The following is a 23,412-nucleotide window of genomic DNA, read 5'->3' on the forward strand; positions in this document are numbered from 1 at the left end:
TAATCTTGCCATAAACTCCTCTCCAGGCACAATGCCATACAATCAGGAGGGAACACCGAACTCTCCACTTTTCCCCAAGGAAAAAAGGTTTTGGACCACACATATAGGACCCTAACTTTTTTGGGGGGTATGAAGATAATTTATTTTTCCAGTATAGGAAGGAGTGATGATCTTACACTTTTTGTTTTTTGTTTTTAAGAAGGGCAGCATAGAGATATGGTGTAAGTTTAAAAAAAGTACCATATGCACTAAGCTACACCAGACGAATAACTTCAATTTTCTAGAATTAGTCTATCTTTGAATAATAGTGAATATGGATTGCTTATTCCCCTTACTAAGAATAATGCTAAATATATTCTTAAATCTGTTTTCAAAATTCAAGAAGAAATTTAGAATGTGGAACAATTAGCTAGAATAAGCCTGAAGAAGATTCTAGCTTTCCTACTGCTAAAATTCAGTTTCTATCCTTTTAAGGATTTTACATGAATTCAAGTAAAAAATGAGCTGAGGGGCTAGAATATGACTCCAAAAGAAGACTGGGTCAGGAATATTCATACACAATCAGACTTTACTCCACTTTCTTAGATCTATGCCCTCTTGTTCATACTGATAAACATAGATCATGCCAAAACCTACAGTGGAAAGAACACTGGCCTAGGAGTCACACTCTGGATTTAAGTCTGGACACAGTCACAGCTTCTGTACGATCTTGGGCAAGTCATTTCTACTCTCTGAGCTTCAGATTTGGAATCTTCAAAATGAGGAACCAGGTGTAAGGTCTCTTTCAGCTTTAACTACATTGTATTTAAGTTTGGTGGCTAAAGCATCTAGAATTCCAGGTGACAGAAGATTTAGTAGATTGAACTATTGGCCACAACCCTTCATCCCTTCCTGCATCCTCACTCTTGCCATGGCTTCATTGTGAGCAGAGTATATTTCCCTGCCTCTTGATTTTGGGCTTGGCCATATGACTTCCTTTGACCAAAGGGATATAGTAGACATGACACAAACAGGGGTTCAAAATGTGCATTATTTCTTATTCCCCTTTAATGGCTTAGAACGTTTTAGAAAATAAATGTTTACAACAGAGCTCTCTAATAGCTAGGTCATAACTGGGGTGACATTACATCCCAATTTTTCCAGGTCATTCCTGGTTTACATCTGTTTTTCTGGTGTGAAGATTTAGCTCTCTTCACTCTCAAAAGTGGGATAATTTTGGGGCTTCCCTGGTGGCGCAGTGGTTGAGAGTCTGCCCGCCAATGCAGGGGACACGGGTTCGAGCCCTGGTCTGGGAGGATCCCACGTGCCGTGGAGCGACTGGGCCCGTGGGCCACAATTGCTGAGCCTGCGCATCTGGAGCCTGTGCTCCACAAGAAGAGAGGCCACGATAGTGAGAGGCCCGCGCACCACGATGAAGAGTGGCCCCCACTTGCCGCAGCTAGAGAAAGCCCTCGCACAGAAACGAAGACCCAACACAGCCAAAATAAATAAATAAATAGATAAATTAAAAAAAAAAAAGTGGGATAATTTCGATTATAAATTATATAGTCACCGTAGAAAAACCTGTCAGTTATCTTGAAAACTTACCTGGTTAATCCACAAGTTGGCTGCAATAACAGGTCCACCCCCTTGCCCCAGCACCATCCCCCTCAATGCCTTCTTTGGATCATGGGGATTCCCAGGGTGAGGAAAGGGTAGCCAGTATCCCTTCTTGTAACTCTTCAAGTGGCCTACATTCCAAGTAGCCTCCTTTTCCCTCAAACCTTGAGAAATTTTTTTGACTGCTACCCAAGGGACTGACTCCTATCTCTCCTGACTCTGGAAGCTAGCGGCCCAGTATTCACTAGTCCCTTGGGACTGCAGAGAGAAAAGGGTGGTTTTTATTGGGTGCATCAGCAGTTCCTCTGGCTCCTCACTCTGGTCACTGCAGAGCAAGGAGGCAATAAACCCAGTTCCCAAGTGCTTCCTGCAAGGAATTAGACTGCACATCAAAAATCCCAACTCTCCAGTGGCTGTCCAAGAGTCCAGCATCGAACTCACCTATCCTCCGGAGCTGATGAGGCAGTTGATCACTAGTTCCCTGGAACTAGTTCCCTAGTTTGAAGGAACTTGTGGGTACTCTCTGTGGCTTCTTCCCCCAGCTCACTCCAGCAATAAAACTAAGACTCCAGTTTCTCCTTGGAAGGAGTTAGACTACGCATCCAGCACTCTTACTTTTCCAGCTTTTGCCTGAGGTTTCTGGCTTCTAACTCTACTGTCTCTGGGAGCTGATGAGGCCTGGCACTCACTAGTCTCCTGGGCTCTAAAGAGAACAAAGCAGTGGTTTTGAACAGCCATGTGGGTTTTTCCTGTGACCCCTCTCCCCACTCACTGTCACAATAAAGCCCAGCTCCCAGCTTCTTCCTGGAAGGAGTCAGACTGCACATCTAGTGCTCCAGTTCCTCTGGCTGCTGCCCAAGGGACTGGCTTCTAACTTCTCCATCTCTGGGAGACGCTGGACAGACAATCACAAGTCCTTTGGTAGTTTACACAGGTATGTGGGTACATCCCAAGGCTCCTCTCCCTGGTTTACTCCAGCAATAAAACCAGGGCTCTAGCTTCTCCCTACAGGGATTTGGACTATACATAGAGACCCTCAACTTTTCTGGCTGCTACCCAAAGGCTGGCTTCTACTACACCTGTCCCTGAGAGCTGATGGGGCTCAGCATTCACTAGGCCCCTAAGTGTGACAGAGTACGGCAACAGTTCGGAAGATCATGTAGTCTGAATGGGCGTGCAGGCATAAGCCACAGCTCTTCTTCCCAGTTCAGTGAAGAGTGAGCAGGTGATAAACTCTACTTCCCTGCTTCTCCCTTAGGAGAGAAGGAATTGGACCATATATCTAGCACCCCAAGTTTTCTGGCTTCTGTTGAGGAATGGGCTGCTATCTCACATGTCTCAGGGACTGACAAGACTTGGCATACTCTAGTCTCCTGGGAACCGGTAAGAACAAAGACAGTGGTTCGGATGAGCACAAATATTTCAGATGCACCCGGAATCTCTGGCCAATCTGATTGGTGGGGGTCATCTCCTCTCCAATGGCAGGCTGTGGAGACTGAGAGAAGTGGCTGTTTTATCTACTGTGCAGAAACCAACACAGAGAGAGAGTCAAGGAAAATAATGAAACAAGTAAATATGCTCCAAATAAAAGAATAAGATAAATCTTCAGAAACTGACCCTGATGATATGCAGGTATGTGATTTACTAGCTGGAGAATTAATATTAACTGTCATAAAGATGCTCACTAAGGTCAGGAGAGCAATACATGAACAAAATTGTGCACCTTGAATATATACAATTCCTATGTATCAATTTTACCTCAGTAAAGCTAAAAAAATTGTCAATACAAACATTTTTAGTGAGATTCCACTATAATTTTCTCCAGTATATTGCTAGTTATTGAAGAGTCAAATCACAAATGAAGTAGGTTATTATTTCCATTGTTCATTAACTACTTACTGCTCAAGATATAATTTCCTTTTTCTAATGGACATGTCTTAACATTATTGCTTGGTTATTATCTTTGGGTTTGCAGATAGCTAAAAAGAAAGTTAAATAACCATCATTGTCATAGAATCACAGCAGTAATATTTTCCTTCTTTTATAAATAATTTATATTTCTGCTATAATCCTTACCAAATAATATTCTAAAGTAGATTATGATGGTATATTTCTCACAGAAACTGGCTTAGCTAAAAATACCTGTGATAGACTAAGCCTTGCAGAGAAATCAGGTCAATTTACTCTCAGTGAACTGAAGACCACCATTGCTTTCTGCAAAAGCTGAAAGCTCAAAAAGCATTTAGTTAACCGTTATACCGTTGTTTTTCTATTGAATCTATTAAGGTTATGGTGACGAGACTTATTTTAAACACTATCTATTACTATGCCAAATATTTCTTTTTTATACAAATTATTTAGCTTTGACTATAATTAAAAAATTGTTGCTTCCCATATGGGCCCAAAATAATAGCATAATTCCATATTTTAAAAAGCACACATGGCCAGTGTATTTAACTTCACTGATGCTGTTTTGAGCAATTTTTATTCACTGTGATGTCAAAGCGCTTTAAAATTCAGCAAATTTTTTGTACAAAACATATTTAAAATTACTTCACACTTCAATGAAATTCACTCAGCTGTAGGCTAAATATAGAAACTTAACAGTCTACCACACTCATGTCAAAGCTGGTTAAGGGGAGGAGTAGAAAAGGTAATCCATTCAGTCAAAATCTCCAGGGAAATATAACATGCATGGAACACTATATCCCTTCTGTCACACTGCTACTATTATTTTATTTACATTTTACTGAAACTTTTTTCTCATCTATCCTGGAAAAGAATAACACACTTTTAAATGACTTGAGCCTTATGTGTACATTTCTGACTAACCTTGTAGCGTAAGACCTTTATGTCTTTTCTATTTAAAATTCTTAAATTTTTAAATATAAATAATAGTTCAAGGTATATATATATAATCTAATGGATGTAAAATTGATAGTAGAGCCATTTGATGGTCATTTCAACTAAAATAATCTCTGGTTTAAAAAGAAAAACACCCAAGGCTAGGCAGGGAAGATTTCACTCTCTTCTAAGTAGCTTGAAAATACTCCCTTTGGAGTGTGTTACTTCATATATCTTGAACACTATGATTCTGGCCCTCCTGACTCTCTAAGTTTCCATGAATCTCATCTAATTATCTAATTTAGCTATCATTTTTAAAAAAATAAATTTATTTATTTTATTTATTTATTTTTGACTGCGTTGGGTCTTTGTTGCTGCACACGGGCTTTCTCTAGTTGTGGTGAGCGGGGGCTACTCTTCGTTGCGGTGCAGGGGCTTCTCATTGCAGTGGCTTCCCTTGTTGCAGAGCACGGGCTCTAGGTGCACGGGCTTCAGTAGTTGTGGCATGCAAGCTCAGTAGTTGTGTCTCGTGGGCTCTAGAGCACAGGCTCAGTAGTTGTGGCACACGGGCTTAGATGCTCCGCGGCATGTGGGATCTTCCCGGACCAGGGCTTGAACCCGTGTCCCCTGCATTGGCAGGCGGATTCTTAACCACTGCGCCACCAGGGAAGCCCCTTAGCTATCATTTTTAAAATGAGAATGACTCCGAAGTCCAAAGTATGGTAACCTGAGTTCCAGTCTTGGCTCTTCACTTACTAATAGTGCAGCAATGGTAAATTATTTTTACCTTCATCTGCCTCATGTTTCCTTATCTGTTAAGTGTGTGTAATATTGGTTGCGGTTCACAGAAGTATTGGCCCAGACTACACAGTCAGCCAAATGATGGTAGCTGCTATTATTTCTGTTTCTCTTCTACATTAGGTTATGCATTTCTAGCTACCTTTAAGATATTATAATTTAAGTTGTGTCACCAGTAATGCAAACTTTGAAAGATCAACATTAAGTACAGAATAAAACAAAATACATCTCTGCCACAAACTGTCTTTGGAATGCCACAGCTAGAGTCTCACTCACCCAGGATGGAAACATGAAATTATCTTTGTCTTCCCTGTTTCTACATACGCAATTATTATATCCTCTGTGTTCTCCTTCCCCAGAATCCTTTTCAAAGATTATTCTCAAATACTAGTTGTCTTCACGTGTCTTACCTACACTACTACCTCCTGGACTTGCAGTCTCCGAACTATTCATGCTGCCTCCAGTTGTTCCTACTCCATAAGATCTAATTTTTGCTGTTATGTTGATCTTCCTAAAGCACACTTCTTGTCACATTATGCCTCAGGCCAGACACTTACAATGACACTCTGAAGCAAAACAAAGTCCAAATTTCCTATTCTATCACTCAATAACAGCCTACTTCAGAAACCAGTACATGTGTGTCTTCTTTACTTACATCCTTATGAACTATTACTATTTCCAATAAATATTCTATCATTTCCAACCTTATGCCATTTCTCACAATTTTTCAACAGTTTTTCTTGTATGTAGTAGACAGTCAGCTATTTATATTGAATGAAAGCAAGGGTTACAATAAAATGCAAAATAAGGACTGAATGTCAAAATAAAATTCTGAGAAAGAGAATGTCTGTAAAGTGTGCTAGTTTTTTTAGGGCTGATGTAACAAGTACCACAAACTGGGTGACTTAAAAGAACAGAAATGTGTTCTCTCACAGTTATAGAGGCTAGAAGTCAAAAATCAAGATGCTAACAAGGTTGGCTGCTCCTGGAGGGCTTTGTGAGAGAGGCTGTTCCATGATTCTGTCCTAGCCTCTGGTGGTTTTCCTTGGCTTATAGATACATCACTCTAATTTCTTCATCCATTGTTGTCACATGGATGTCTTCTCCCTGTGTGTCTTGTGTCTTCACTTGGCATTCTCCTTTGTCTCTCTTTCCTCTTCTTAAGAGAACACCAGTCATATTGGGTTAAGGGCCCACTGTACTCAGTATGACCCCCATCTTAACTTTACTAATTATATCTGCAATAACCCTTTTTCCAAAAAAGATTACATTCTGAGGTATTGAGAGTTAGGATTTCACCATATCTTTTTAGGGGGCATGATTCAACCCATAGCAAAAAGAGAATTAAAAAATCCTGGATGCTGATGCTGGAGCTAGACTATCTGAGTTGCTTCTACCCTTCCTGAGTTGGTCTCTCACTACCTGGGTTGACTCCTCACTCCCACTACTTACAGGCCTCTGTAAGTGTTTAGTGGTGTTTAGTAACTACTCAACCTCCCTGCATTGCAATTTCCTCATCTATAATGTAAAACTAATAGTAGTTCCCACCTCAAGGCATTTTTGTGAAGATTAAAGGATATGAACATGAATAAACTGTTCAAAACAGTGCCTGGAACATAGTAATCAATGCATGTATTATTCTGTTTATTATTGCAGGTACCTAGGAGGTAGTAGCCTCATGTGCCTAGAGCTGGCATGGAGGGTTGGACTTCTCTTTTTAATTCTTTTAACCACATACTCTACTTGATATTTTCCTATTTCTCTGACTTCTTTTCTTTCTTTCTTTCTTTTTTTACCTTTCTCCATTAAGTAAGATAGCTGTAAGGACATCCATAAAATGTTTTCATTAAAAATATGATTAAGGTACCAAGTCTTACCTGCCTGAGGCAAACAAAGTCATGGAGGAGGAAATGATTGACTGCTTTACCCCTAAAGGTTGGAATGCCCCAAGAATGAACAAGGTGCCTCAGCTCTTCTCTACTGTCCTCACCTTCAGAATAACTTCCAGTCCCATGTCTTTATACACTATCTATATGACAATGAACTCTATTAAATAACAGCTGACACATACTATTAATTACCTACGTGACATCTACACAAAATTTTCTAATAGCTTATTAAAACTGTTAAAACCTAAGAGTCAAAGTAACATTAAATGAAAAAAAAATATTTTAAAACCAATTTCATAAAACAAAGTAATTACAGAGGAAAAGTTGTTTTAATATTTTTCACATTCCCTTGCCACCCACCCACTCCCTATCCAAATTTTAACTAATTATGTTCTCTACCACCTGATTTGGGGGATATTTGGTTTGAAATTTGTGATTATAAACTTTCTTTTCTTTAAAAAAAATTTTTTTTTTGCCAATTCTATGTATGCATCAAAAGTATGAATGAAAGTGTTCTAGTATAAATACAGGACTAATTCACACTGATGATCCTCCATAGATAAAGAAAGCCTAGTTTTAGTTCAAAATGAGAATCTACATGCAAATTAAATTCCATAGATGTTCAAGAAATTATAATCATTATAATCATTCCCATCACATAGTTATTTTTACACTTAGGGGACTTTCTAAAGGAAAAGCCATATTAGATGATAATTTTAAATCAATTAGCAGTACATAGACTATTATATAATTTTTCATGACCACGTATAGAAAGCTAATGTATCTGCGTAAAGAGCTGATGGAAACCTCAAGAGTTCATAACCTGAAAATATCTCTTTAAATTACCTATATTATACCTATTTTCACTGTAAAGTAAATGTTAGTTTTTACAGTTGATTTAAATTCCCATACTTTATTTTATAGTTGATATGATGGAAGAATATTTCTAATTTACATAAAGCTCAGTTTTCTATATTGTACTGATATATTCAATATTGCTTTGAGTAAAATATATTGTGATTTACATAGCCACCTTATGTATAAAATAACATTAAGAATTTCCCATGGAACATATGCAATATCTTTAATAATTCAAAGAATGTCGGGCAAAAGTAAGTTCTATGCAAGTGTTTATTAAACATTAAATGCAATGACTGCATTTCTATACATTCTATTGATGTGAAATAATACGTATTAGCTTGTGGGCACTGGTTCAAAAGAAGTAAAAGCTGAAATAGGGAACCCAGAAAAATTTGTTGAAAATTTTAGTGGCTATTCTGTAGAGAGCTTTAAAAAGGTTCTGAGGGTGTATGAAGTTGAAATAGATGCCACACTCTTAGAAAAATTCTCTAAAAAAGAAAATTAGACTTATATATGTCATTATTTAACATAATATTAAATATAAGATTAATGGGAAAAGAACAAAAGTTATTATGTGGTTTTAGAAGAACTGCTTTCAGGTGGGTAAATCAGGAAGTGTTCTGACCTGGGGCTTTCATAAACATAAAATGGGAAAGTGGAGTAACTCAAGTAGTGTATAGTGAACAGTTCAATTGGTTTCTAGTTTGAAGCAAAATAAAACAGATCATGTAACAAGAAATATGAATAGATAAAACTGAAAAGTCAGCTCGGGGAGAGATAATTCTAGGTTTCACATAAAAAATTAAGGTATATTTCATTTGGTATATAATGAAGACTCTTTAAAAGATTTTATTCAAAATGTATCATGATTGGGGTGGCTTAAGGAAAATTAGTCTGACACCATTTTGCTATGTGGATTAGAACAGGGGGTTAAGAAGTCACTGGAAATTTAATCCAGTAGTCCAGGGAAGTGGAATGAGTTTCAGGACAGTTGAAACTGAGCATTGGCTACAAGGCTGGAGAAGAAGAAAGAGTACAGTGAGTATAAATGTGTTACGAATGACATAAGAAATAGGGACAAATAGAATGCTTGGGAGATGGATGACTCCATTGTGGACATGTTGTATCTATATGCTATGAAAACACCCAGATCAAAGATGCTTAGCAGTTATTGGAAATGCTAAATGATATTCGGGCAAATCGTCTAAAGTCTACACCTTTTGTTATAATTTTATTTCCATGAGTTGCTAGGTCAGAATTTTGAAAAGTGAGGGTTTTGACCACCCACATCAGAATTCCCTAAGATGCTTACTAGAATGCATTTTCCAAAGCCATTCCCTAAACTACTAAATCAAAATATGTATTTAAATTCACTAACCTTATAACCTTACTGTATTTCTTCATACCATAACCTATCATTGAATTATAAATATTAATTTGGGCCTAAATACAATTCAGATAATTCTTAAATTATAATGAACAGTAAATTATGAAAATAGAGGCATATTTTTGGACACTCGTTTAACCTTGATGCTTCAAGAGGAGACTTCACTTTAAGTTAATGAATTACAGTAAACTATAGAGACTGCAATAATACTTAAATTAATTTAAAATCATAATGCAATATTGTTGATTAATGGATACAGGAATAACATTTTTATCTGAAATTGTTTAATTATAGTCAGTGCTATAAATGGCCATGTTTTATTTCAAAGCAAAAGTAATCCAGATAATTAGCTTTTATTATTGCCTGTTTCACTACTCATCTTTTGGCATATATTTTACTCATATTTTTATGAACTTATCTTCTGTTTTCACAAAATTAGAAGCCCACTGAAGTCATAGTACATTAATTTTCTATTCCTATCACCTAATACATGGCATTAAATTGTGTAGAACCATCAAAATGGTTGTGAAATTTTTAGCATATTAAACAAAATATTTGTGAAGAAATTTTCTTTTATTGAGTTTAGAAGCATTTCTTTATAAAAAAAAGTACAGGCAAAAATTATAATAAAGAGTTATATTTCTTCCTTGGTTAGTTCCTTAACTATTAATATGTGGTTTTAGGTGAAGAATATAAAGGAATTGAGAAAATTTGGAGAAATGTAATTACTTTTATTTGGGATCTAACCTTTCTGTCTTTACATACCTTAAAGATCAGATAATTTTTATAAAAGACAATCTGAAATTCTTTTTCAAAATCAATATTAATGTTATTATATAGCATTAGAATAAAAAGACCGGATTCCATGTATGTAGACATAGAAGACAACGCTAAACCTATTGCGATGATAAATTCTTTCTGGGTGGTCAGGGTTGTGATAGCACTGAGGAAGAGGTGGACTATGTACAAGGTCATTAGAAATTCAATCATGTTACAGGGGAAAATCATATAAGTGTAGTTCAACAAGCAGTTGAACAAGCCCCAAGGCCTAGAGACTCATTTTCATAAGAAGAGTAGAGGATCATGATGAACTTGTTTTAGGAATGATTAGATAAGAGGAACGTGAAGGGATTGAAGAGCAACTTGTAGAAAAAAATTTTAAAGAGAAAATGAGTTATACCAGAGTGAATGTAGGCAGGATCAGAAGGATGATGAAGCTGGAAAGATGTTTGCCATATGGAGATACAAACCATGACATTTTCCTAAAAATGGGATGTGTATTCCAATCTAGATCTAGATCTGGACTGGGCTGAATCATACAAATTTTAATCTTCTTAGGAATATAACTGAATAGGGCCTAATGTTTATAGTTAGCTAGGAAAAATCTTAAGACATCTTTAAAAGAAATAGAAGATTGGTTTCCTGATAATGAGTTGTTGATTCACTGTACATCAGATTATAAAATAATCTATAAAGTAACCATGTATTAGTCATTTTTAAGTATTCTAATTGAAGATGTTTTAAACAATCACTGCTTACCTGGAAATTTGTAAGTGTCCCCTGATTAAGTTCCACATTTTCTTGGTTAAAATGCCTATAGGACTACAAAACTAGGTTACAACTCACATAAATATGTATGCAAAATTAATATGCCAGGCAGTTAGAGGAATATGTACACTTTAAATGATCACTTTATTTTAAGTATCACTTTATAATGATAAGGCTGATGAAAAAGAATTAAGAAAAAATATACTCTGGCTGTGACTTTAAGATTGCCAAGGACTAGACCAAAGCACAGACCTTGTGATAGAAGAGAAACTCCCTGCTGATGCAGGTACAGAGTATTTTTGCTGCTTCCAGAATACAGTCTTCTCTCTCAGGTGTCCAATTCAATCATAAGTTCATCCTGTGAATTAAAGGGTATAGGTAGCAGTAAATGTAATAGAGACCTCAGAAATAAACATTTGCATACATGGTCAAAATATCTTCAAGAGGGGTACCAAAACCACTCAATGGGGAAGGGTCAGTCTCTTTCAGTGAATGGTGTTAGGAAAACTGGATATCCATATGCAAAAGAATAACACTGAGTACACCATATACAAAAATTAACTCAAAATAGATTAAAGACCTAAACATAAGACCTAAAATTATAAAACTCCTAGAAATAAACACAGGGAAAAGTCTTCATGACATTGGACTTGGCAATGATCTCTTGGATACGATTCCAAAAGCATAGGAAACAAAAGCAAAATGGGTAAATAAGATTACATTAAAATTAAAAACTTTTGTGCATCAAAGAACAAAATCAATAAAGTGAAAAGACAACCTATGGAATGGGAGAAAATATTTACAAATCATGTATGTAACAAAGAGTTAATACCCAGGATACATAAAGAACTACTACAAGTTAAGAACAAAAAAATCAAATAACCCAATTAAGAAAATGGGCTAAGGACTTGAGTAGGCATTTCTCCAAAAATGACATACAAATGGCCAATAAGCATATGTAAAGATGCACAACATCACTAATCATCAGGGAAACACAAATCAAAACTACAATGAGATATCACCTCACACCCATTAGGATGGCTTCTACCAACACTTCTACCAATAACAAGTGTTGGCAAGGATGTGGAAACAAGGGAATCCCTGTGCACTGTTGGCAGAATTGTAGACCGGTGCAACTGTAATAGAAAACAGCATGGAAGTTCCTCAAAACATTAAAAATAGAACTACTGTATGATCCAGCAATCCCACTTCTGGGTATATCCAAAATAATTGAAATCAGAATCTCTAAGAGGTATCTGCACTCCCATGTGTATAGTAGCACTATTCACTATAGCCATTTTACTCAGCCTTAAAAAAAAAAAAAAAATCCTGTCATTTGCAACAACATGGATGACCCTGGAGGGCATTATACTAAGTGAAAAACAGCCAAGGAGAGATTGATAAAAGGATACAAACTTCCAGTTATAAGATGGATAAGGTATGAGGATCTAATGCATAGCATGGTGACTATAGTTGATGACAGCGTATCGTATAATTGAAGTTTGCTGAGTAAAACTTTACTGTTCTTACCAAAAAAAAAGGTAAATGAAAGGTGATAGGATGTCTTTAATTATTCAATGCAAAGAATTATTTCACAATGTTTATGTATATCAAATTATCACACTTCACACTTTAAATATCTTACAGTTTTGTCAGTTATACCTCAATAAAGCTGAGGGGGAAATAAAAGGAGGAAGTCCTGTTACATCCTACACCATGGAGGAACCTGGAAGACATTAGGCTAAGTGAAATAAGCCAGTTACAAAAAGACAAATACTGTCCGATTCCACTTATATGAGGTAAATAAAGGAGTCAAATTCATAGAAATAAAAGGCAGAATGGTAGTTACCAGGGCCTGGGGGGAGGGGGAAAGCTGTAGTTGTTTAATGGGTTCAGGGTTTTAGATTTGCAAGATGAAAAATTTCCGGAGATCTGTTTCATAACAGTGTGAATATATTTAACATTACTGAATTGTACTTTTTAAATGGTAAAGATGGTGAATTTTTTTTTTTTTTTTTTTTGACTGCGTGGGGTCTTCGTTGCTGCTCAGGCTTTCTCTAGTTGTGGCGAGCAGGGGCTACTCTTCGTTGCGGTGCGTGGGTTTTTCATTTCAGTGTCTTCTCTTGTTGCAGAGCACAGGCTCTAGGCGCACGGGCTTCAGTAGTTGCAGCACACGGGCTTCAGTAATTGTGGCTCGTGGGCTCTAGAGTGCAGGCTCAGTAGTTGTGGTGCACGGGCTTAGTTGCTCCGCTGCATGTGGGATCTTCCTGGACCAGGGATCAAACCCGTGTCCCCTGCATTGACAGGCAGATTCTTAACCACTGCACCACCAGGGAAGTCCCAAGGTGGTGAATTTTATATGTTTTTTTTTTAACTACAATAAAAAAAAGGCATGGTCTCCTTGAAGAGGCAGAAGACCATGAGGAGCCAACAGATTAATATATTTATATATATACAATAGCATGAGATTAAAGAAAATTAGCGATATGGGAATGTTTACCACAAAACTAAAAATACAAAACTAAAAATAAACATACATTGGAGGAAGTAAATGCAGGATTTATTTTGTAGAAAATGGAATCAGATGTGGGGAAAAAAGAGGGAGAAACCTTCTCAGATTACAGACGAGAAGGCCAAAGGGATGTACAAGATTAAATAAAAGGATAACATGATGGAGGACAGAGAATAGAGAGCTAGCATTCAGATAATTGATACTAATTAAAAAAATAAATAAAATGAAAGAGAAAAACAGAGCCTAAAATTAAAGTTTTCATGAAGAAATATTTTCCTGTGGCAAACCCAGTATATGAAAATTTCTAGAAAATAAGTAAAAGAGGGTCATAGCTTAGAAATAACTACAAAGTATTGTGACAATAATAGAATTTTTAAAATCTCTTAGGAAATCTGAGAAGAAATAAAAATTTGGGGTTTCAAACTTGTGCTTTCTCACATGTACTGGGCATATAGAATAAAAAACTATATTTGGGGCTTCCCTGGTGGCGCAGTGGTTGAGAATCTGCCTGCTAATGCAGGGGACACGTGTTCGAGCCCTGGTCTGGGAAGATCCCACATGCCGCGGAGCAACTAGGCCCGTGAGCCACAACTACTGAGCCTGCGCGTCTGGAGCCTGTGCTCCGCAACAAGAGAGGCCATGATAGTGAGAGGCCCGCGCATTGCAATGAAGAGTGGCCCCCACTCGCCACAACTAGAGAAAGCCCTCGCACAGAAACGAAGACCCAACACAGCTAAAAATAAATTAATTAATTAATTAATTAAAAAAAAAAACCACTATATTTGAAGAATTGTATATCTGTTCAGGTTGCTTTCCTATATGAAGGTTAAATAAAAGCTTTTTTTTTCTTTTCTTTTTATTTTCTTTCTTTTTTTAAAAAACATCTTTATTAGAGCATAATTGCTTTACAATGGTGTGTTAGTTTCTGCTTTATAACAAAGAGAATCAGCTATACATATACCTATAACCCCATATCTCCTCCACCTTACATCTCCTTCCCACCGTCCCTATCCCACCCCTCTAGGTGGTCACAAAGCCCCCAGCTGATCTCCCTGTGCTATGCGGCTGCTTCCCACTAGCTATCTATTTTACATTTGGTAGTATATGTAAGTCCATGCCACTCTCTCACTTCGTCCCAGCTTACCCTTCCCCCTCCTTGTGTCCCCAAGTCCATTCTCTACGTCTGCGTCTTTATTCCTGTCCTGGCCCTAGGTTCTTCATAAACAGTTTTTTTTGTTTTTTTTTTAGATTCCATATATATGTGTTAGCATATGGTATTTGTTTTTCTCTTTCTGACTGACTTCACTCTGTATGACAGACTCTAGGTCCATCCACCTCACTAGAAATAACTCGATTTTGTTTCTTTTTTATGGCTGAGTAATATTCCATTGTATATATGTGCCACATCTTCTTTATCCATTCATCTTTCGATGGACACCTAGGTTGCTTCCATGTCCTGGCTATTGTAAATAGAGCTGCAATGAACATTGTGGTACATGACTCTTTTTGAATTATGGTTTTCTCAGGGTATATGCCCAGTAGTGGGATTGCTGTGTCATATGGTAGTTCTATTTTTAGTTTTTTAAGGAACCTCCATACTGTTCTCCATAGTGGCTGTATCAATTAACATTCTCACAGACAGTGCAAGAGGGTTCCCTTTTCTCCACACCCTCTCCAGCATTTATTGTTTCTAGATTTTTTGATGATGGCCATTCTGACTGGTGTGAGGTAATACCTCATTGTAGTTTTGATTTGCATTTCTCTAATGATTAGTGATGTTGATCCTTTCATGTGTTTGTTGGCAATCTGTATATCTTCTTTGGAGAAATGTCTATTTAGGTCTTCTGCCCATTTTTGGATTGGGTTATTTGTTATTTGGATATTGAGCTGCATGTGCTGCTTGTAAATTTTGGAGATTAATCCTTTGTCAGTTGTTTCATTTGCAAATATATTCTCCCATTCTGAAGGATGTCTTTTCATCTTGTTTATGGTTTCCTTTGCTGTGCAAAAGCATTTAAGTTTCATTAGGTCCCATTTGTTTATTTTTGTTTTTCCATTTCTCTAGGAGGTGGGTCAAAAAGGATCTTGCTGTGATTTATGTCATAGAGAGTTCTCCCTATGTTTTCCTCTAAGAGTTTTATAGCGTCTGGCCTTACATTTAGGTCTTTACTCCATTTTGAGTTTATTTTTGGGTATGGTGTTAGGAAGCGTTCTAATTTCATTCTTTTACATGTGGCTGTCCAGTTTTCCCAGCACCACTTATTGAAGAGGCTGTCTTTTCTCCATTGTATATTCTTGCCTCCTTTATCAAAAATAAGGTGACCATATGTGTGTGGTTTGATCTCTGGGCTTTCTATCCTGTTCCATTGATCTATATTTCTGTTTTTGTGCCAGTACCATACTGTCTTGAATACTGTAGCTTTGTAGTGTAGTCTGAAAACCGGGAGCCTGATTCCTCCAGCTCCGTTTTTCTTTCTCAAGATTTCTTTGGCTATTTGGGGTCTTTTGTGTTTCCATACAAACTGTGAAATTTTTTGTTCTAGTTCTGTGAAAAATGCCATTGGTAGTTTGATAGGGATTGAATCTGTCGATTGCTTTGGGTAGTATAGTCATTTTCACAATGTTGATTCTTCCAATCTAAGAACATGGTATATCTCTCCATCTGTTTGTATCATCTTTAATTTCTTTCATCAGTGTCCAAAATTTTCTGCATACAGGTCTTTTGTCTCCTTAGGTAGGTTTATTCCTAGGTATTTTATTCTTTTTGTTGCAATGGTAAATGGGAGTGTTTCCTTAACTTCTCTTTCAGATTCTTCATCATTTGTGTATAGAAATGCAAGATATTTCTCTTCATTAATTTTGTATCCTGCTACTTTACCAAATTCATTGATTAGCTCTAGTAGTTTTCTGGTAGCATCTTTAGGATTCTCTATGTATAGTATCATGTAAGCTGCAAACAGTGACAGCTTTACTTCCTCTTTTCCAATTTGGATTCCTTTTATTTATTTTTCTTCTCTAATTGCTGTGGCTAAAACTTTCAAAACTATGTTGAATAATAATGGTGAGAGTGGATAACCTTGTCTTGTTCCTGATCTTAGAGGAAATGGTTTCAGTTTTTCACCATTGAGAACTATGTTGGCTGTGCATTTGTCATATATGGCCTTTATTATGTTGAGGTTAGTTCCCTCTATGCCTACTTTCTAGAGGGTTTTTATCATAAATGGGTGCTGAATTTTTTTGAAAGCTTTCTCTGCATCTATTGAGATGATCATATGGTTTTTCTCCTTCAATTTGTTAATATGGTTTATCACATTGATTGATTCATGTATATTGAAGAATCCTTGCATTCCTGGGATAAACCCCACTTGATCATGGTGTATGATCCATTTAATGTGCTGTTGGATTCTGTTTGCTAGTATTCTGTTGATGATTTTTGCATCTATGTTCATCAGTGATACTGGTCTGTAGTTTTCTTTCTTTGTGACATCTTTGTCTGGTTTTGGTATCAGGGTGATGGTGGCCTCGTAGAATGAATTTGGGAGTGTTCCTCCCTCTGCTATATTTTGGAAGAGTTTGAGAAGATTAGGTGTTAGCTCTTCTCTATATGTTTGATAGAATTCGCCTGTGAAGCCACCTGGTCCTGGGCTTTTGTTTGTTGGAAGATTTTTAATCACAGTCTCAATTTCAGTGCTTGTGATTAGTCTGTTTATATTTTCTATTTCTTCCTGGTTCAGTCTCGGAAGGTTGTGCTTTTCTAAGAATTTGTCCATTTCTTCCAGGTTGTCCATTTTATTGGCATATACTTGCTTGTAGTAATCTCTCATGATCCTTTGTATTTCTGTAGTGTCACTTGTTACTTCTCCTCTTTCATTTCTAATTCTATTGATTTGAGTCTTCTCCCTTTTTTTTTTTTTTTTGATGAGTCTGGCTAATGGTTTATCAATTTTGTTTATCTTCTCAAAGAACCAGCTTTTAGTTTTTTTGATCTTTGCTATTGTTTCTTTCATTTCTTTTTCATTTATTTTTGATCTGATCTTTATGATTTCTTTCCTTCTGCCTACTTTGAGGGTTTTTTGTTTTTCCCTCTCTAATTGCTTTAGGTGTAAGGTTAGGTTGGTTGTTTGAGATTTTTCTTGTTTCTTGAGGTAGGATTGTATTGCTGTAAACTTCCCTCTTAGAAGTGCTTTTGCTGATCCCATAGGTTTTGGGTTGTTATGTTTTAATTGTCATTTGTTTCTAGGTATTTTTTGATTTCCTCTTTTACTTCTTCAGTCATCTCTTGGTTATTTAGTACTGTATTGTTTAGCCTCCATATGTTTGTATTTTTTACAGATTTTTTCCTGTAATTGATATCTAGTCTCATAGCATTGTGGTCGGGAAAGATACTTGATACGATTTCAATTTTGTTAAATTTACCAAGGCTTGATTTGTGACCCAAGATATGATCTATCCTGGAGAATGTTCCATGAGCACTTGAGAAGAAAGTGTATTCTGTTGTTTTTGGATGGAATGTCCTATAAATATCAATTAAGTCCACCTTGTTTAATGTGTCATTTAAAGCTTGTATTTCCTTACTTATTTTCATTTTGGTGATCTGTCCATTGGTGAAAGTGGGGTGTTGAAGTCCCCTACTATGATTCTGTTACTGTCGATTTCCCTTTTTATGGCTGTTAGCATTTGCCGTACATATTGAGGTGCTCCAATGTTGGGTGCATAAATATTTACAATTGTTACAGATTCTTCTTGGATTGATCCCTTGATCATTATGTAGTGTCCTTCTTTGGCTCTTGTAATAGTCTTTGTTTTAAAGTCTATTTTGTCTGATATGAGAATTGTTACTCCAGCTTTCTTTTGATTTCCATTTGCCTGGAATATCTTTTTCCATCCCCTCACTTTCAGTCCATATGTGTCTCTAGGTCTGAACTGGGTCTCTTGTAGACAGCATATATATATATGGGTCTTTTTGTTGTATCCATTCAGCCAGTCTATGTCTTTTGGTTGGAGTATGTAATCCATTTACATTTAAGGTAATTATTGATATGTATGCTCCTATTACCATTTTCTTAATTGTTTCAGTTTGTTTTTATAGATCTTTTCCTTCTCTTGTATTTCCTGCCGAGAGAAGTTCCTTTAGCATTTGTTGTAAAGCTGGTTTAGTGGTGCTGAATTCTCTTAACTTTTGCTTGTCTGTAATGGTTTTAATTTCTCCCTCGAATCTGAATTAGATCCTTGCTGCAAAGAGTAATCTTGGTTCTAGGTTTTTCCCCTTCATCACTTTAAATATTTCCTGCCACTCCCTTCTGGCTTGCAGAATTTCTGCTGAAAGATCTGCTGTTAACCTTATGGGGATTCCCTTGTATATTATTTGTTGTTTTTCCTTTGCTGCTTTTAATATTTTTTCTTTGTATTTAATTTTTGTTAGTTTGATGAATATGTGTCTTGGCATGTTTCTCCTTGGGTTTATCCTGTATGGGACTCTCTGCATTTCCTGGATTTGATTGACTATTTCCTTGCCCATATTAGGGAAGTTTTCAACTATACTCTCTTCAAATATTTTCTCAGTCCCTTTCTTTTTCTCTTCTTCTTATGGGACCCCTATAATTCGAATGTTGGTGCATTCAATATTGTCCCAGATGTCTCTAAGACTGTCCTCAGTTCTTTTCATTCTTTTTTCTTTATTCTGCTCTGCAGTAGCAATTTCCACTATTTTATCTTCCAGGTCACTTATCCGTTCTTCTGCCTCAGTTATTCTGCTATTGATTCCTTCTAGAGAATTTTTAATTTCATTTATTGTGTTGTTCATCATTGTTTGTTTGCTCATTAGTTCTTCTAGGTCCTTGTTAAATGTTTCTTTTATTTTCTCCATTTTATTTCCAAGATTTTGGATCATCTTTACTATCATTTCTCTGAATTCTTTTCCAGGTAGACTGCCTATTTCCTCTTCATTTGTTTGGTCTGGTGGGTTTTTACCTTGCTCCTTCATCTACTGTATATTTCTCTGTCTTCTCATTTTGCTTAACTTACTGTGTTTGGGGTCTCCTTTTCGCAGGCTGCAGGTTTGTAGTTCCCGTTGTTTTTGGTGTCTGTGCCCAGTGGCTAAGATTGGTTCAGTGGGTTGTGTAGGCTTCCTGATGGAGGGGACTAGTGCCTCTGTTCTGGTGGATGAAGCTGGATCCTGTCTTTCTGGTGGGCAGGACCATGACTGGTGGTGTTTTTGGGGTGTCTGTGACCTTTTTATGATTTTAGGTAGCCTCTCTGCTAATGGGTTGGGTTGTGTTCCTGTCTTGCTAGTTGTTTGGTGTAAGGTGTCCAGCACTGTAGCTTGCTCGTTGTTGAGTAGAGCTGGATCTTAGCGTTGAGATGGAGATCTCTGGGAGAGCTTTCACCATTTGATATTACATGGAGCTGAGAGATCTCTGGTGGACCAATGTCCTGAACTCAGCTCTCCCACCTCAGAGGCCCAGGCCTGACACCCGGCCAGAGCCCCAAGAGTATGTCAGCCACACGCCTCAGAAGAAAAGGGAGAAAAAAATGAAAGAAAGAAAGAAAAAAATAAAGTAAAATAAAATAAAATAAAAGTTATTAAAATAAAAAGTAAAAAAATTATTAAAAATAAAAAAGTTAAAAAGTAATAAAAAAGAAATAAAGAAGAGAGCAACTAAACCAAAAAAACAAATCCACCAATGATAACAAGAGCTAAAAACTATACTTTATAAAAAAAAAAAAATGGACAGGCAGAACCCTAGGACAAAAGGTAAAAGCAAAGCTATACAGACAAAAGCACACAAAGAAGCATATACATACACACTCATAAAAAAATAAAAAGAAAAAAATGTATATATCTATATAAAATAAAAAGGAGGAAGAGAGCAACAAAATCAATAAACAAATCTACCAATGATAATTATCTCTAAATACTAAACTAAGATAAACATAAAACCAGAAACAAATTAGATGCAGAAAGCAAACCCCAAGTCTATAGTTGCTCCCAAAGTCCACTGCCTCAATTTTTGGATGCTCGTTGTCTATTCAGGTATTCCACAGATGCAGGCTACATCAAGTTGATTGTGGAGATGTAATCCACTGCTCCTGAGGCTGCTGGGAGAGATTTCCTTTTCTCTTCTTTGTTCGCAGAGGCCTGGGGTTCAGCTTTGGATTTGGCCCCGCCTCTGCATGTAGGTCACCTGAGGGCGTCTGTTCTTCACCCATACAGGATGGGGTTAAAGCAGCAGCTGATTAGGGGGCTCTGGCTCACTCAGGCGGGGGGAGGGAGGGGTACGGATGCAGGGCGAGCCTGCGGCAGCAGAGGCCAGCATGGCATTGCACCAGCCTGAGGCGCGCTGTGTGTTCTCCCAGGGAAGTTGTCCCTGGGTTACAGGACCCTGGCTGTGGTGGGCTGCAGAGGCTCCCGGGAGGGGAGATGTGGATAGTGACCTGTGCTTGCACACAGGCTTCTTGGTGGCTGCAGCAGCAGCCTTAGCATTTCATGCCTGTCTCTGGGGTCCATGCTGATAGCTGTGGCTCGCACCCATCTCTGGAGCTCGTTTAGGCAGGCGGTGCTCTGAATCCCCTCTCCTTGCACACCCCGAAACAATGGTCTCTTGTCTCTTAGGCAGTTCCAGACTTTTTCCTGTACTCCCTCCTGGCTAGCTGGCTAGCTGGCTAGCTGTGGCGTACTAGCCCCCTTCAGGCTGTGTTCACGCAGCCAACCCCAGTCCTCTCCCTGGGATCTGACTTCCAAAGCCCGAGCCTCAGCTCCCAGCCCCCACCTGCCCCAGCGGGTGAGCAGAAAAGCCTTTCAGGCTGGTGAGTGCTGATTGGCACCGATCCTCTGTGCGGGAATCTCTCTGCTTTGCCCTCTGTACCCCTGTTACAGTGCTCTTCTCCTCCTCCGTGGCTCAGAAACTTCCCCCCGCCCAACCCCCGTCTCCACCCGTGAAGGGGCTTCCTAGTGTGTTGAAACTTTTCCTCCTTCACAGCTCCCTCCCACAGGTGCAGATCCCATCCCTATTCTTTTGTCTCTGTTTTTTCTTTTTTCTTTTGCTCTACCCAGGTACTTGAGGAGTTTCTTGCCTTTTGGGAAGTCTGAGGTCTTCTGCCAGCGTTCAGTAGGTGTTCTGTAGGAGTTGTTCCACATGTAGATGTATTTCTGATGTACTTGTGGGGAGGAAGGTGATCTCCATGTCTTACTCCTCCACCATCTTGAAAGTGTCTCCAAAAGCTTTTGCAATTATGCAATTGTTCTGTCAAAGTTTCACTCATGTAGCTCTTCTTGGAAAATGTTTCTTGAATATTTCAAATTGCCCTTGATTTTTTCCAAATTTAGAGCTTCATCCCACACAAAATCCAGGCCATAATTTAAATTCTATTGCTCTTGGTAACAAGAAAAAGCAGAAATCTTAGAGATAAAGATGTGTCATGTGTTTTACCATAGGCTTTTCCTATATTATAAAGTTCAGGGGCATGGTATATGCAAATGTCATCTTCTCTGCTTTAAGCCCTCTGCCTGAAAGTGGGATTGTCCAGTCATCAAATAGTCTTGACCCAAAGAATTGGCCTTGCTTACTTGAAAAAGTAGAGCAGAAGTTAAAGTTACATCTGTGGGCTACGGTGGAGTTTTGGGAAAGCATATTGTGAAACTTATTTCCAAGGAAAGCTTTCAACTGAGAGTGAGTGTTGTTCTGACACTTTTTCTATTTTCCTTCAAGGTTAGTCATTCCATATCAATTCTCTCATACACAAAAGGCAAAAAAGGGTGGCTTTTTTCCTGTTCTTTTATGGAACTGTGAAAAAACAGGCTAGTATGATTTTAACATAAAAAAGGATTATAAAAAGATATTGGCAGGCACTGCATAGTCTCACTTTCATTATAGAATACAGGCTTATATATATGGTAAAAGCCCAGAGACCTTTTGTGTCTTGCTTAAGACAAACAGACACTGATTTAATCTGTCTTTCTATTCTGCTTTCCGTGAAAAGAGGGAAAAAATGATAATTTTAGTGATGTCAAGGAATCTTAAGTCTGGTTTGGGATTTTTTTTTCTTGAGGGTCTTTATTAAGTATAAGGGATCACACAAAATGAAAAAGTAAAGAAAATGGTGTATTATAAAGAAAAGACAGTGAGGAGTGAAGTTTGTTAACCAAAGAAGTCTAAATTAAAAGATTGTTTTAAACAGGTTTATTGAGGTACCATCTACATACCATTAAAATCCATTTAATTGTACAATTTAATAATTTAAGTAAATTTACAGAGTTGTGCAACCATCATCACAGACCAGGTTTAGAAAATTCCCTCACTCCAAAAGCTGCCTTGTGTTCATTTTCAATCATTCCCTATTTCCACACTCAACTCCAGGCAACCATTAATTTACTCTCTTATTCTATAGGCTTGACTTTTCTGGGGGAAAAAATCTATTCCAAAAATGAATACAATTATGTTTTAGAAAATATTTTAGGAAAGTGTCGACTGAACTTCATATTCCTGATTCTGTTGCCCAGAATTCCAAATATCTGAACTTTCATGAGAAACAGCCCTGCCTATATTCCCAGAAAAGAAAAAGTTTACAAGCATGCTAAGTGTTGTAAGAGGCTGGCCTCATTTGTTTTTGCTTAGAATAGTCTTACTATCAGCACTAGGCTACAAAGAGTTGAAATTTTATTTCTACAGTGATCCATTGCTGCTTATCAGACATGGTTCCAGTGTCACAAAAACATCTTCTAGGCATCTATTTTCCCTGCAGTTGTTAATTTTTCACTCAACCCTGGTTGGACTTTATTCTTATTCATTAATTCTGTCTCATCCACAATCCCAAGGCTTCACTATATGACAAATTCTAGGTGGAATCAATGTGAAGAACTAGGTTTCTCTTTTTAACTGGATATATGTCCTAAATGTCACATGCTCACCTTCATGGATGAACAGCTGTAAGAGAATAGGTCTCTTTTTCTCATGGATACATGTCCTAAATGTCAA

General features: G+C 37.4%; 1 long non-coding RNA gene across 1 annotated transcript in view; it reads right to left on the bottom strand.

Moving 5' to 3' along the window:
* Positions 1-11,209: 11,209 nt before the first annotated feature.
* LOC309656872 overlaps positions 11,210-23,412 on the bottom strand; it is an 80,934-nt gene continuing 68,731 nt past the window's right edge. The window contains exon 3 of the long non-coding RNA XR_014261522.1: positions 11,210-11,284. This is a non-coding gene — a long non-coding RNA (uncharacterized lncRNA). The remainder of the gene's footprint in view (positions 11,285-23,412) is intronic.

Source organism: Balaenoptera physalus (assembly GCF_965194825.1).
Source record: "Balaenoptera physalus genome assembly, chromosome: 3".
NCBI classification, from domain to species: Eukaryota; Metazoa; Chordata; class Mammalia; order Artiodactyla; family Balaenopteridae; genus Balaenoptera; species Balaenoptera physalus.